This window comes from Benincasa hispida, chromosome 4 (assembly GCF_027475165.1).
Source record: "Benincasa hispida cultivar pf3 chromosome 4, pf3_genome.v1.1, whole genome shotgun sequence".
Taxonomy (NCBI): Eukaryota; Viridiplantae; Streptophyta; class Magnoliopsida; order Cucurbitales; family Cucurbitaceae; genus Benincasa; species Benincasa hispida.
In genome coordinates this window covers 46881503-46893161 of record NC_143481.1, presented here as the reverse complement: position 1 = coordinate 46893161, position 11659 = coordinate 46881503, and the positions used below count along the sequence as shown (strand labels likewise).

At 34.5% G+C, this 11659-nt stretch overlaps 1 long non-coding RNA gene across 1 annotated transcript; it reads right to left on the bottom strand.

The window, feature by feature from the left end:
• Positions 1-1291: 1291 nt before the first annotated feature.
• LOC120076621 (uncharacterized) lies at positions 1292-10758 on the bottom strand. The gene is made up of 3 exons (XR_005481584.2): positions 10205-10758; positions 7485-7675; positions 1292-1834 (listed from the first exon to the last, which is right to left on the bottom strand). It is a non-coding gene; the product is annotated as an uncharacterized LOC120076621 (long non-coding RNA).
• Positions 10759-11659: the final 901 nt, after the last annotated feature.

Here is an 11659-nt window from a genome sequence, read left to right as displayed (position 1 = left end):
TGGAGAGTCCATGAACAACATTGTTGCGATCTGACCAAATTGACCAACAGGCAATAGGAATAAAAGCTAGATCATGAAGAGAAGAAACTAACAAGATCTGAAACCATCTATCAACTAAGCTATGATTGAAGTCTTCAAAAATAATCGGACAATCAGAAATCTTCATCCATAGTGCCGTAGCTCAGGACAACTAAATAGGATATGATCGACATAGTCAGTTTCTTCATTACACAAGGGTCAAGTACGTATGATATCTAAACCTGATCTTCTTCTGAGTTCAACTCTTGTAGTTAAGATGTTGTGAAGTGCTCTCCATAAGAAATGCTTGATTTTAATTGGGATTTTGTGTTTCCAATTAAATGTTCCATATTTTTTCCATTTTATTTTCGCTGGATTACTCCTTTTCAATGATCTTTTTTGTAAAGAATTTGTAGCCACTTTTGACAAAGTGGATTCTAGATTTCTCAAAATTTCATATGATCTTATCTGGAATATTGATATTTATAGGTATATTTTTATACATGTTACGTTATCTTCATTAAAAAATTCCTTCAAAAGCTTAACATTCCAAGTTCCATTGGATTGAATAAAATCATAAACTCTCACTCTGTTAAAAGACGGTTAAAACAAATTGGTTTAAAAGTACTGGGACAAGGTAGCCAAGGATCAATAAACATATATACTGAGGAACCATTTTCAATCCTAAAGCGTGGCCTTCAATCAAAAGATTTTTTCTATAACAAAAACTCTTCCAAATTGCTGAAGAATAAGCATTGAATAAGCCTCTAAAATTGATGTACTTGGGAAATGAAAACTTTTTAAAACCAAAGAAACAAGAGTATTTGGATTTTCCATTATTTTTCAAACCTGTTTAGCTACAAGAGCCTGATTAAAACCCTCTTAAGTCTAAAAAATTAAGACCACCAAGAGCATTGGGTAGACACATTCTTCTCTTTATTAGAATCAGAACTCCATCAAAATTTTGAGAATAATCTTATAATGTTAAAATAAAATTCCTTTGGAAGCCTGAATAAACTCATGGCATAAGTAGGTAAGGGCTTGCCCAATACTCTTTATTAAAGTTTCTTTCTTCTCATTAGAGAAAAAGATCTTTTCCATCCTTGAGTAGCTTTTCAAACTCTCTCCTGGATGTATCTAAAGTCATTTGATCTGCTTCTAGAAAGGATTGAAGGGATGCCAAGGTACTGACCAAAGTCTTTTACCAAAGAAACACCAAGGATGTTACTTAAGAAAGTAGCTCTGTCATTACTAATTTTTGCTGAGAAAATAATTGCTGATTTATTAAAATTTATCTTTTCTCCCGAAAGACTCATAAATAGATAGGATATGTTTGAGATTCATCAATTCTTCCTTTTTATTTACAAAATATCATGCTGTCATCCACGAATAATAGATGTGAAATGGTAGGACAAGTGTTAGATAAACGAAAACCTGAAAGAGCATCTCTTGATATGGCATTCTGTAATAAAGATGAAAGTCCTGCAACAAATAAAAACATATATGGAGATAAATGATCCCCTTGTCTGAGTCCTCTTGATGGAATGATTCTCCCTTTGGTTTCACCATTGATTTGAATAGATAAGGTTGGCGTTGTAATGCAATCCATAATTAGAGAAACCCATCTAGGGTTAAAACCAAGTTTAAGCATTATGTTCTGAAGAAATGTCCATTCCATTCTATCATATGCTTTACTGAGATCTAGCTTTAATGCAGCAAAACCTTCCTTTCTTTGTTTCTTTTTCTTCAAGAAAGGTAGACATTCATGTCCAAGAATAATGTTATCAGTAATGGCTCTCCCTGGAATAAAAGCTGCCTGTGAAGAAGAAATCAAAGAGTTCTGTATAGGTTAAATTCTATTGGATATTGCTTTTGTAATAATTTCATAGATAACATTACACAAACTAATAGGTCTACAATCTCTGACAAAAGAAGGATTAGAGACTTTTTAAATTAAAACAATATGAGTAGAATTAATTATTTGAACTCCCTTTCTTTCATTTAAAGCTTCTAAGCATTTGATGATCGTGCTTCTGCCAATAATATTCCAATATTTCTGAAAGAAAAAGGCAGGAAAACCATCCGGCCCGGAGGCTTTTGTTGGGAACATTTGCTTGAAAGATTCAGTAACTTCTTTATCTGTGAATGGTGCAAGAAGTAAATCATTTATTTCCTTTGTAATTTTGGATGGTATTGTCTCTGTAACAACATCAATAGCTTCGAAGTAAATATATATCTTGGTAATAAGAAATGAAAATCTGTTCAATCTCATTAGTGTCTTCAACCCAATTACCATTACTGCCAACAATGCCACATATTTCAGTCTTGCATTTTCTCATACAAGCTTTCATGTGGAACCACTTTGTATTTTGATCTCCCCATTTTAATCAATCATCTCTTGATCTCTATTTTCAATATATTTCTTCCTCCTCTAATAGACGGTCCAACTCAAATTGAAGACCATGAATGGTTTGGAAATAAACTATAAGGCCTTTGTCATATTCATTTTTTACTTCATTCTTACAAGCCTTGATTCTATTTCTTCTTTGATTGAAAATTCTTCTACCCCAAATTGATAGGGACCTTGAGCAATTAGCTAGATTTAGAATGATAAAATCTTTTTGAGTAGTACATTCATTCGAGTTGCATGAAGATTTGGTAATCTTCCCACATTCCTCATGTAAAGTCCAGCACTCCTTAAACTTGAATGGCTTTTCGTGGCGATCTTTGTTGAAAAGTTTGTCATTATTAAACTTTATTTGTGGCATTTAGTGTGACTTTTGGGTTTTGTGACTTTTAGTTTTTTGTAACCAATAGTGATTTTTGAGTTATAGGAGTTATGTGAGTTATGAGCATTTGATGATATTTATAGCTTTAAACCATTGGCATTCCTATGGTTATGTTTGTAAGCCTATATAAAGGCATGTTTAGTTGAATGGAAAATATATCTCTCATTTTTCATATTTATCCTTCACGTTTTTTTCTAACATAGTGGTATCAGAGCTAGTAGAAAATATTGAGAGAAATGTTTATTACATTTCCAATGTAAAAAATAATATATTGAGTGTAGGACAATTGTTAGAGAAAGGTTTTGAAGTTCAAATGAAAAAGTCTCCATGAGCAAAAACTGAATGTTTCCTTTGAATATATGTAATGATGTTCCAAAATGCTTGAAGACGTGTTATGAAGATCTCTCTTGGCTATGGCATCTATGGTTTGGGCACCTCAATTTTGGAAATTTAGAAGATTTGTCGAAGAAGAAGATGGTGCGAGGTTTACCACACATTCACAAGTCAAACCAAGCCAAACCAAGTGTGTGAAGGGAGTTTGCTTGTTAAACATCATCGAAGTAGTTTTCCGAAGGAGTCTATGATAAGAGCAAAGAAGCCTTTAGAATTCATCCATGTCGATGTGTGTGGAATGATCAAACCAAAGTCTCATGGTAAAAGTAAATATTTCCTTCTCTTTATTGATGATTTTTCTAGAAAAACATGGGTGTACTTTTTGAAGGAAAAATCAGAAGTATTTGAAATCTTCAAGAGATTTAAGGCACGTGTGGAGAATGAAAGCAACCTTACAATCAAGGCCATGAGAACCGATCGAGGTGGTGAATTCACATCAAATGAGTTCAAACAATTTTGTGATGAAAAAGGCATCCGATGTCCGTTAACAGCCTTTAGGACACCGCAACAAAATGGCGTGGTGGAGAGGAAGAATCGGACAATCTTGAACAGGGCAAGAAGCATGCTAAAGACAAAGAATATGTCGAGGGAATTTTGGGCGGAGGCCGTAGCTTGTGTGGTTTATTTGACAAATCAAGCACCAACCAAAAATGTGCTTTACAAAACGCCTCAAGAAGCATGGAATGGAAGAAAGCCCAGGATTGGTCACTTCAAGGTGTTTAGGAGTATTGCATATGCTCATGTGTTGGAAGAAAAAAGGACCAAGCTCGATGATCGAAGCGAGAAACTCATCTTCATTGGCTATGATGCAAGTTCAAAGGGTTATCATCTTTACAATCATTTGAATGGGAAGGTAATGATTAGTCGTAATGTTGTTTTTTGTGAGGAAGCCTCTTGGGATTGGAATATACAAGAGGAGGAGTATGATTTCCTTCCATATTTTGAAGAAGACGATGAAAATGAGCCGACCAGGGATGAAATAGTTGAAGGTTTGCCCATTCCAGTGCCACTACATTCGACCGATCGATCATCATCTGAAGGTTCATCCAACGATTCAGAGAACGAAATTGGCCCAAGAAGAACTCGAAGTCTACAGGAACTTAATGAGGTAAATGAAAATAAAAATGACATAATTCTCTATTGTCTTTTCGGGGATTGTGAGCCTATTTGTTTCCAAGAAGCCATTGCAAGCAAGAAATGGAAGGATGCAATGGATAAAGAAATGCAAGTGATAGAGAAAAATGACACATGGGAGTTGACCAAGCTTCCAAAAGGGCACAAACCGATCGGAGTGAAGTGGGTATACAAGACAAAGAGAAAAGTCAATGGCGATGTTGAAAGGTACAAGGCGAGACTAGTGGTGAAAGGGTATAGCCAACGACATGACATCGACTATGATGAGATATTTGTCCCTGTTGTTCGCCATGAAACTATTTGTTTGTTGGCAGCCCATAATCATTGGAAGATACATCAAATGGATGTCAAATCGACATTCTTGAACAGAATTCTTGAGGAATAGGTCTATGTGGAACAACCATTGGGTTATGAAGTCAAGGGTGAAGAAGATAAAGTGCTTCGATTGAAGAAGGCACTATATGGTTTAAAGCAAGCACCAAGAGCATGGAATTCGAAGATTGACAAGTACTTTCAAGAGAAGAAGTATATGAAGTGTCCTTATGAATATGCCCTCTACATCAAAATGCAAGGTGAAAGCATACTAATCATTTGTTTATATGTTGATGATTTAGTATTTACCGGAAACAATCCTAGCATATTTGATGAGTTCAAAAGAGAGATGGCAAAGGAGTTTGAAATGACAGACATTGGTCTCATGAGTTACTATCTTGGGATCGAGGTCAAACAAGGTGAAGATGAGATTTTTATATCCCAAGAGGGCTATGCTAAAGAAGTGCTCAAGAAGTTCAATATGAATAATGCTAATCCAGTGGAACACCGATGGAATGTGGAGTCAAAATCACCAAGCAAGATGGAGGAGAGAAGGTAAATTCTACATATTTCAAAAGCTTGATTAGAAGTTTGAGATACTTGACATGTACAAAACCATATATTCTTTACTCGGTTGGAATTATTAGTCGATTTATAGAGGAACCGACAACAACACATTGCAAAATGGCAAAAAGGATACTTCACTACATCAAAGGGACGATTAGGTATGGTCTTTCCTATGTCTCTTCTAGCAATTTTTATATTGTTGGTTATTGTGAAGTGATTTTAGTGATTTGGATGATCGAAAGAGTACTACGGGGTTTGTGTTTTTTTATTCGTGAAACGGCGTTCACATGGATGTCAAAAAAGCAACCCATAGTCACATTATCAACATGCGAGGCAGAGTACGTCGCAGTAACTTCATATGTATGTCATGCAATTTGGCTAAGAAACTTAGTGAAGGAGTTGAAGTTTCAAATGGAAAGTCCAATAGAGATTTTTGTTGACAACAAATCGGCCATTGTCTTAGCCAAAAATCCGGCATTTCATGGAAGGAGCAAGCACATTGATACCCGATTTCACTACATTCGGGATTGCATTACGAAGAAAGAAGTGGAACTCAAATATATCAAGTCACAAGACCAAGCGGCGGATATTTTCACAAAGCCCCTCAAGTTGGAGACTTTTATCAAAATGAGGAGTTTACTGGGTGTAACAAATCAAGTTTGGGGGGGGGGAGACTTTATTTGTGGCATTTAGTGTGACTTTTGGGTTTTGTGACTTAGTTTTTTGTAACCAATAGTGATTTTTGAGTTATAGGAGTTATGCGAGTTATAAGCATTTGATGACGTTTATAGCTTTAAACCATTGGCATTTCTATGGTTATGTTTGTAAGCCTATATAAAGGCATGCTTAGTTGAATGGAAAATATATCTCTCATTTTTCATATTTGTCCTCCACGTTTTTTTTTCTAACAATCTTTTCTAGAAAAAGTATCCAAAATATCACACAAGATCGGTTTGTGATCAGACCCTGCCCAATCTAAATGATGAACTTTCGATTTAGGAAATAACTCATAAAATTTTTCATTGCATAAAAATCTGTCCAGTCTCTCACAAATTCTATTTCCATGTCACATATCTGACCATGTAAAACATCCTCATAAGTAATTGAAATCTCAAATATTGCAATCATCAATACAATGTCTAAAGTTTTCTAGAGAAGAATAATTCTTATGTGGTCCCCCATTTTTCTCATGATTCCAAAGGATCTCATTTAAGTCACCACCAACTAACCATGGGGAGTCGTCAAAGTTGTGATGAGACGAGTATGAGCGAATGTTGACTGAAATCGCTTTCTTCCACAATAAACAAAGACAAACTTTAGCTCCTTCACTATTTATTAACCACTAAACAACCATCAAACCCATTGTGAACTCAAATTCTATTGGTAATATCATTACCACCTTTAGTTTCAGACAAAAATAAAACATCAGGTGCATGTACGCGAGTGAGCTCTCACAATCTCCATAATGTTCTTGCATTGCCCAATCCTTGAGCATTCAAACATAACATTTTCATGTTCTATGGTCGGGCTGAATGTCAGTTCCTGCCAATGTATAGGAGAGGTTATCCATAATTTGAAGATCCACATCATCAGTTTTCTGTCTTTTGCCAATAGAAGTCTCTTCATTTTTATCAGATTTTCTTTTCATTTTGTATTGAAAGGCAACTGGAATATCATTTAGCTACTTTTATTCTTCTTTTCAAATTTTTCAATTTCCACATATTAAGTGAACTTGTTGCATCAATGATGGGAGGATTTGGGAAGCATCCTCTAAGCTAGTTTTTAACACTTTCTTCTCTGTAATTAATGGATTTTCATTAGAAACTGCTTGAAGGAATCCAACATGACTACCATCAGTGGATTGATGTAATTTCGTTGATTTTGGATAGGTATCTCCTTCTCTTGAAAGGTTGTGTAAAGTCTATAACATCTAGAGTGAAAACAACATTTGCATACACTTCTAGACTCACTAATCATGTACCATAATTCTCTATATAAAGGATGCTTATCGGTAAGAAAATTAGAGTGTGAGAGTTAGATACTTATGTATGTAAAATTCCTCCAAGAATAAAAGAATTCTTCTTTTACTGTGGATGTAGGCATCTTGCCGAACCACGTACATCTGCTTGCAATATTCTCTTATCCCCATCATTTTCTACTTCTCCGTTCATCGATGCACCATTCACTCAATCAATTTGCACAACCATGTGAATTATAAGTTAGAGAAGTTTTAGGAATTGAGAGAGAGTCTGAGAAGTTGTTTCAGTTTACCTTTCTGATCATAATAGAATTCCACCAATAAGGGTAAAGGAAGAAAAAGGGGATAGAGCTTCGTTTGTCTTTTCACCAGCTATGTTGCTTCTTTATAGCCACTTCTTCCAAGCCATAACTCATTCCCTTGCATTAGTCTCAATTTTGGGCCTAGTTTGGGCCCTTCAAGCTTAATAGATTGGTATCAGAGCCTGCAAGAAGTAGACAAGAACTTCAAGAAACTTAAAAGAAAGCAAATCTTGAAGAGTTAACATCAGCCAATGGCATTCACGAGGTATGAAGTTGAAAATTTTGATGGCAAAGTAGATTTCAACTTGTGAAAAACAAAGGTAAAAGCGATTATGTGGAACTGAGAGGGTCCTTGAGAGACACAGATAACCATCATTTTCTTAATGAATTCTGGTGTAGGGTGGCTTGAGCTGTAGTTACAAGAAACTCATAGCAGATAAAGCTTTGGCTAATGAAACTTACACGGAAGATTTTGTTGCCCTTATTAGGATATCACAAACATCCATTCACAACAATAAAGTAGTGCAAGTTGAAGTTGTACGTAGTAGTGATTTTGATAATTTTCTTTCTATGTTAAGTGCGATTCATGCTTTTTAAAATGCCTTTCAATCTTGCCTCTTGAGGTTTGAAATATATGTGTGCATACATATTCAAGCTGACTGGAAATAATGTTATAACATTGTCAGTGGGTCATGTTTCACGTTTATGCTGAAAGTTTGTACTAATTTCTAAGGGTAAGTCTCAAACATTTTATCCATTTATATATATATATATATATATATATATATATATATATATTTGAATGGATACAATCTTCCATTGCATGTGTTACGCTTACGCCCAAACCTTTATTGTTTTTTATCCTTTGAACAACAGTGGTCAGACAAAGATGCCTATAACCAGACACTGCTGAAGCTGGGGGGTCTATTCAAGAAGAATTATGAAGGGATCCATACTTACCAAGTGGAGAGGGATAGTAAACTCATAATGTTTGTAAAATCATAATCTTTATATTAGTTGTAATTTGTGTTTTCAAGGCCTGAATTATTGTACAACTTTTAAATTATAATTCTATAGTAGAATTTGTAGACTAAATGTAATAGATTTACAATCCATACATGAATAATATGTCATAGCCATAGCGTTCGATGATGATGTGTCATGTTATACTTTTTTTACCGAAAAAATGGATTTGGCAAGGAAACTTTAAAAAACGGACAGATTCAGGCTTCAATGTCGGTTAAGAATTAAAAAAAAAATAAACAGGTTTTAATGTCGGCTGCAACCAATAGGCTTTAATCACTAAAGACCTTTAATGTCGGTTGCAACCGACATTGAAGACTGTGCTATTGGTGTTTTTGAAGCCCTTTAATGTCGGTTTAAAATCGACATTAAAGGCAACCGACCTTAAAGGGCTTTAATACACTATCTTTAATGTCGGTTGCCAACCGACATTAAAGACCTTTAATGTAGGTTTAAAACCGACATTAAAACCCGAATTTCTTCTAGTGAAAGCAAGCCACTACCAGACTTCTATTGTCGTTGGTTGGTCAGGATAACATTGAACTAGATCAGCTAGATGCCAAAGCTTTCTTCTTACATGGACATCTAGATGAGACTATATATATGAGGTACAACCTATAGAATTTGAAGTAAAGGGGAAAAAGGGACCTTTATTGTCTTCTAAATAAGTCTATCTATGTACTTAACCAGTTCCCTAGATGCTGGTACAGAAGGTTTAATGACTACATATAGAATATTGGGTTTTAAAGAAGTACCTATGATATATGTGCCTATATCCTTTTATCCTCCTACAGAGACAAGGTATACCTACTTCTCTATGTTGATTATATGTTACTAGCAAGGAGATCTAAAGAAGATTTAACTCATGTCAAAGATTTCCGAAAAATAGAATTTGACACAAAAGATATGGGTCAGGCAAGATAGATCCTAGGGATTGAAATCACAAGAGACAGAAATTCATCTATTCTACACATCAATCAAGCTACTACTGTTATAAAATAGTCAGAAGGTTTAACCTACCTAATGCCAAACCAGTGACTATCCCTATAAAACATCATTTTATGCCATCTTCAGCTAATTCATCTACAGAAAAAGACATTGAACACCTATCAGTGTCATACAGTCAAAGAGTAGGCAGTTTAATGTACTTGATGATCTCAACAAAACCAGGCCTCTCCTATTGTGCTAGCTCAATAAACAGATACATGTCTAATCTTGGAAGACATTGTGAGGCAACTAAGTGGATACTTAGGTACTAACTTGGTCTATGAATGCTAAGCTAACCTACCAGAGCACTCAAGAGATTGAACTCGAGTTGTATGGCTATGTTGACTCTGATTTTGCAAGGGACTTGGACAAGAGAATATCCTTATCAAGCTATGTGTTCTTATATGGCCCAAATTTGCTAAGCTGGAAAGCTAATTTATAGTCAACCACAACATTATCTACTATAGAGGTAGAATACATGGCACTAGCAGAGACATATACATAAGGATTGTGGTTAAAGAGCTTCATGGCAGACTTTGGTATATCACAAACAATAGTTAAAATTTACTGTGATAACCAAAGTCTATCCATCTTTTCAAAACCCTTCCATACCATTCAAGAACAAAACACATAGACATAGAATACCACTTCGTTCGAGATAGAATAGAAAAGGGAGAGATTGAGGTGTTAAAAGTACATACCTCTGAGAATGCAGTAGAGATGCTCACGAAGCCTGTGTCAAAACTCAAGCTTCTCGAGTGCTTAGAGCTAATTGGCTTCAATTTACCTAAAAAGGGATGATATAAAGTCAAAATTAGAAGGAGAAGACTACATACATTGTGATCAAGGTGGAGATTTGAAGATGTTTGATCTCAACGGCTACATTTACCAGAAATAGTTTCTCAACAACTATTAAATCAGATCATTGCATATAAATAGCTCTAAGTATAAAATCAAATCATGTATAATCTATGAGAAAGTGAGATCTATAAAAGAAGAGAAATCATATCTTGTAGCATTAAATGTGAATAAATCGTCTCCCTCCCATGGATGTAGGCACTTTTAGCCAAACCTCGTATATTGTTGTTTTCTTCTTCTTCTTCTCTTCTTTTCTTGTGAGTACATGCTTTATTTTCTTCAGCTTCCTAGCAAATCACCATCAACAAAGAGAAAGTTAGAAAGACTTAAGAGAACCTTTCAGACATTCGAACAAGAGAGAGAGGAGTTTTGCATTCTGATTTGAAACAAAAATCAAAATAAGATTGAAATTGGAACTCTACCACTGGCTCTTTCTCCACCGAGTATCCCACCTAAATCAGTGTATTTGGACCAGATCTATTCTCCATTTGGGCCTGCAATTCAAGATAAAGCCCAACACTCCATAAAACTATTATTTAATTTATGAACATGGTTTATGTTAAAACTTTTTGTATAATTTTTATTTTGTAATATTATATACCTTACAATACATTACATGCTGCATATTTTAAGTTTATAAAAAATAATTTGCGTTTGTAATAGGAGATACTCTATTTTAGATTTCTTTAGTGTTTATTCAATATAATTTTCCATTTTGAAAACTAAAATTTCAAAATTTGGATAGAATAAATATATAAAAATGTTGTTTCTCAAATTTGTACGGTTTGAATCACAAAATTTGAAAACAGTTTTCAGAAACAAAATTCAAGTTATCTGCTAAACATATATTTGATGAACTCAATAAATCTGAAATATTATGAAGCACAAATACTTCATGTGAGGTAAAGAATCTGTATCAGATACGTATCGGATAACGATACTTTCAAATACTTCCCAGATACGTATCTGACACGCAATTTTACATATCATTTCTACGCATGCCTTTTTTAAACAAAAAAGACAAGCAACTCATCTAATCTTTCCCAATCTAAAACGAGACAACCTATTTAAAAAGCTCACTACTCGAGTCCAAAACTAAAAGGAAAAAAATAAATAAAAGACCAAACCTTAGAATCATCTAATCTTCATTTTCACATTTGAGTCCCCACAAAGTCCACCAATATATATACCATTTGGATATCTTCAACAATTCAATGAAAAAGTTTTTCGTTTATCTTCATATTACTCACTCTAATCTTCTTATTCTTTGTAATATGATTCACTTTTCTATTGTATTT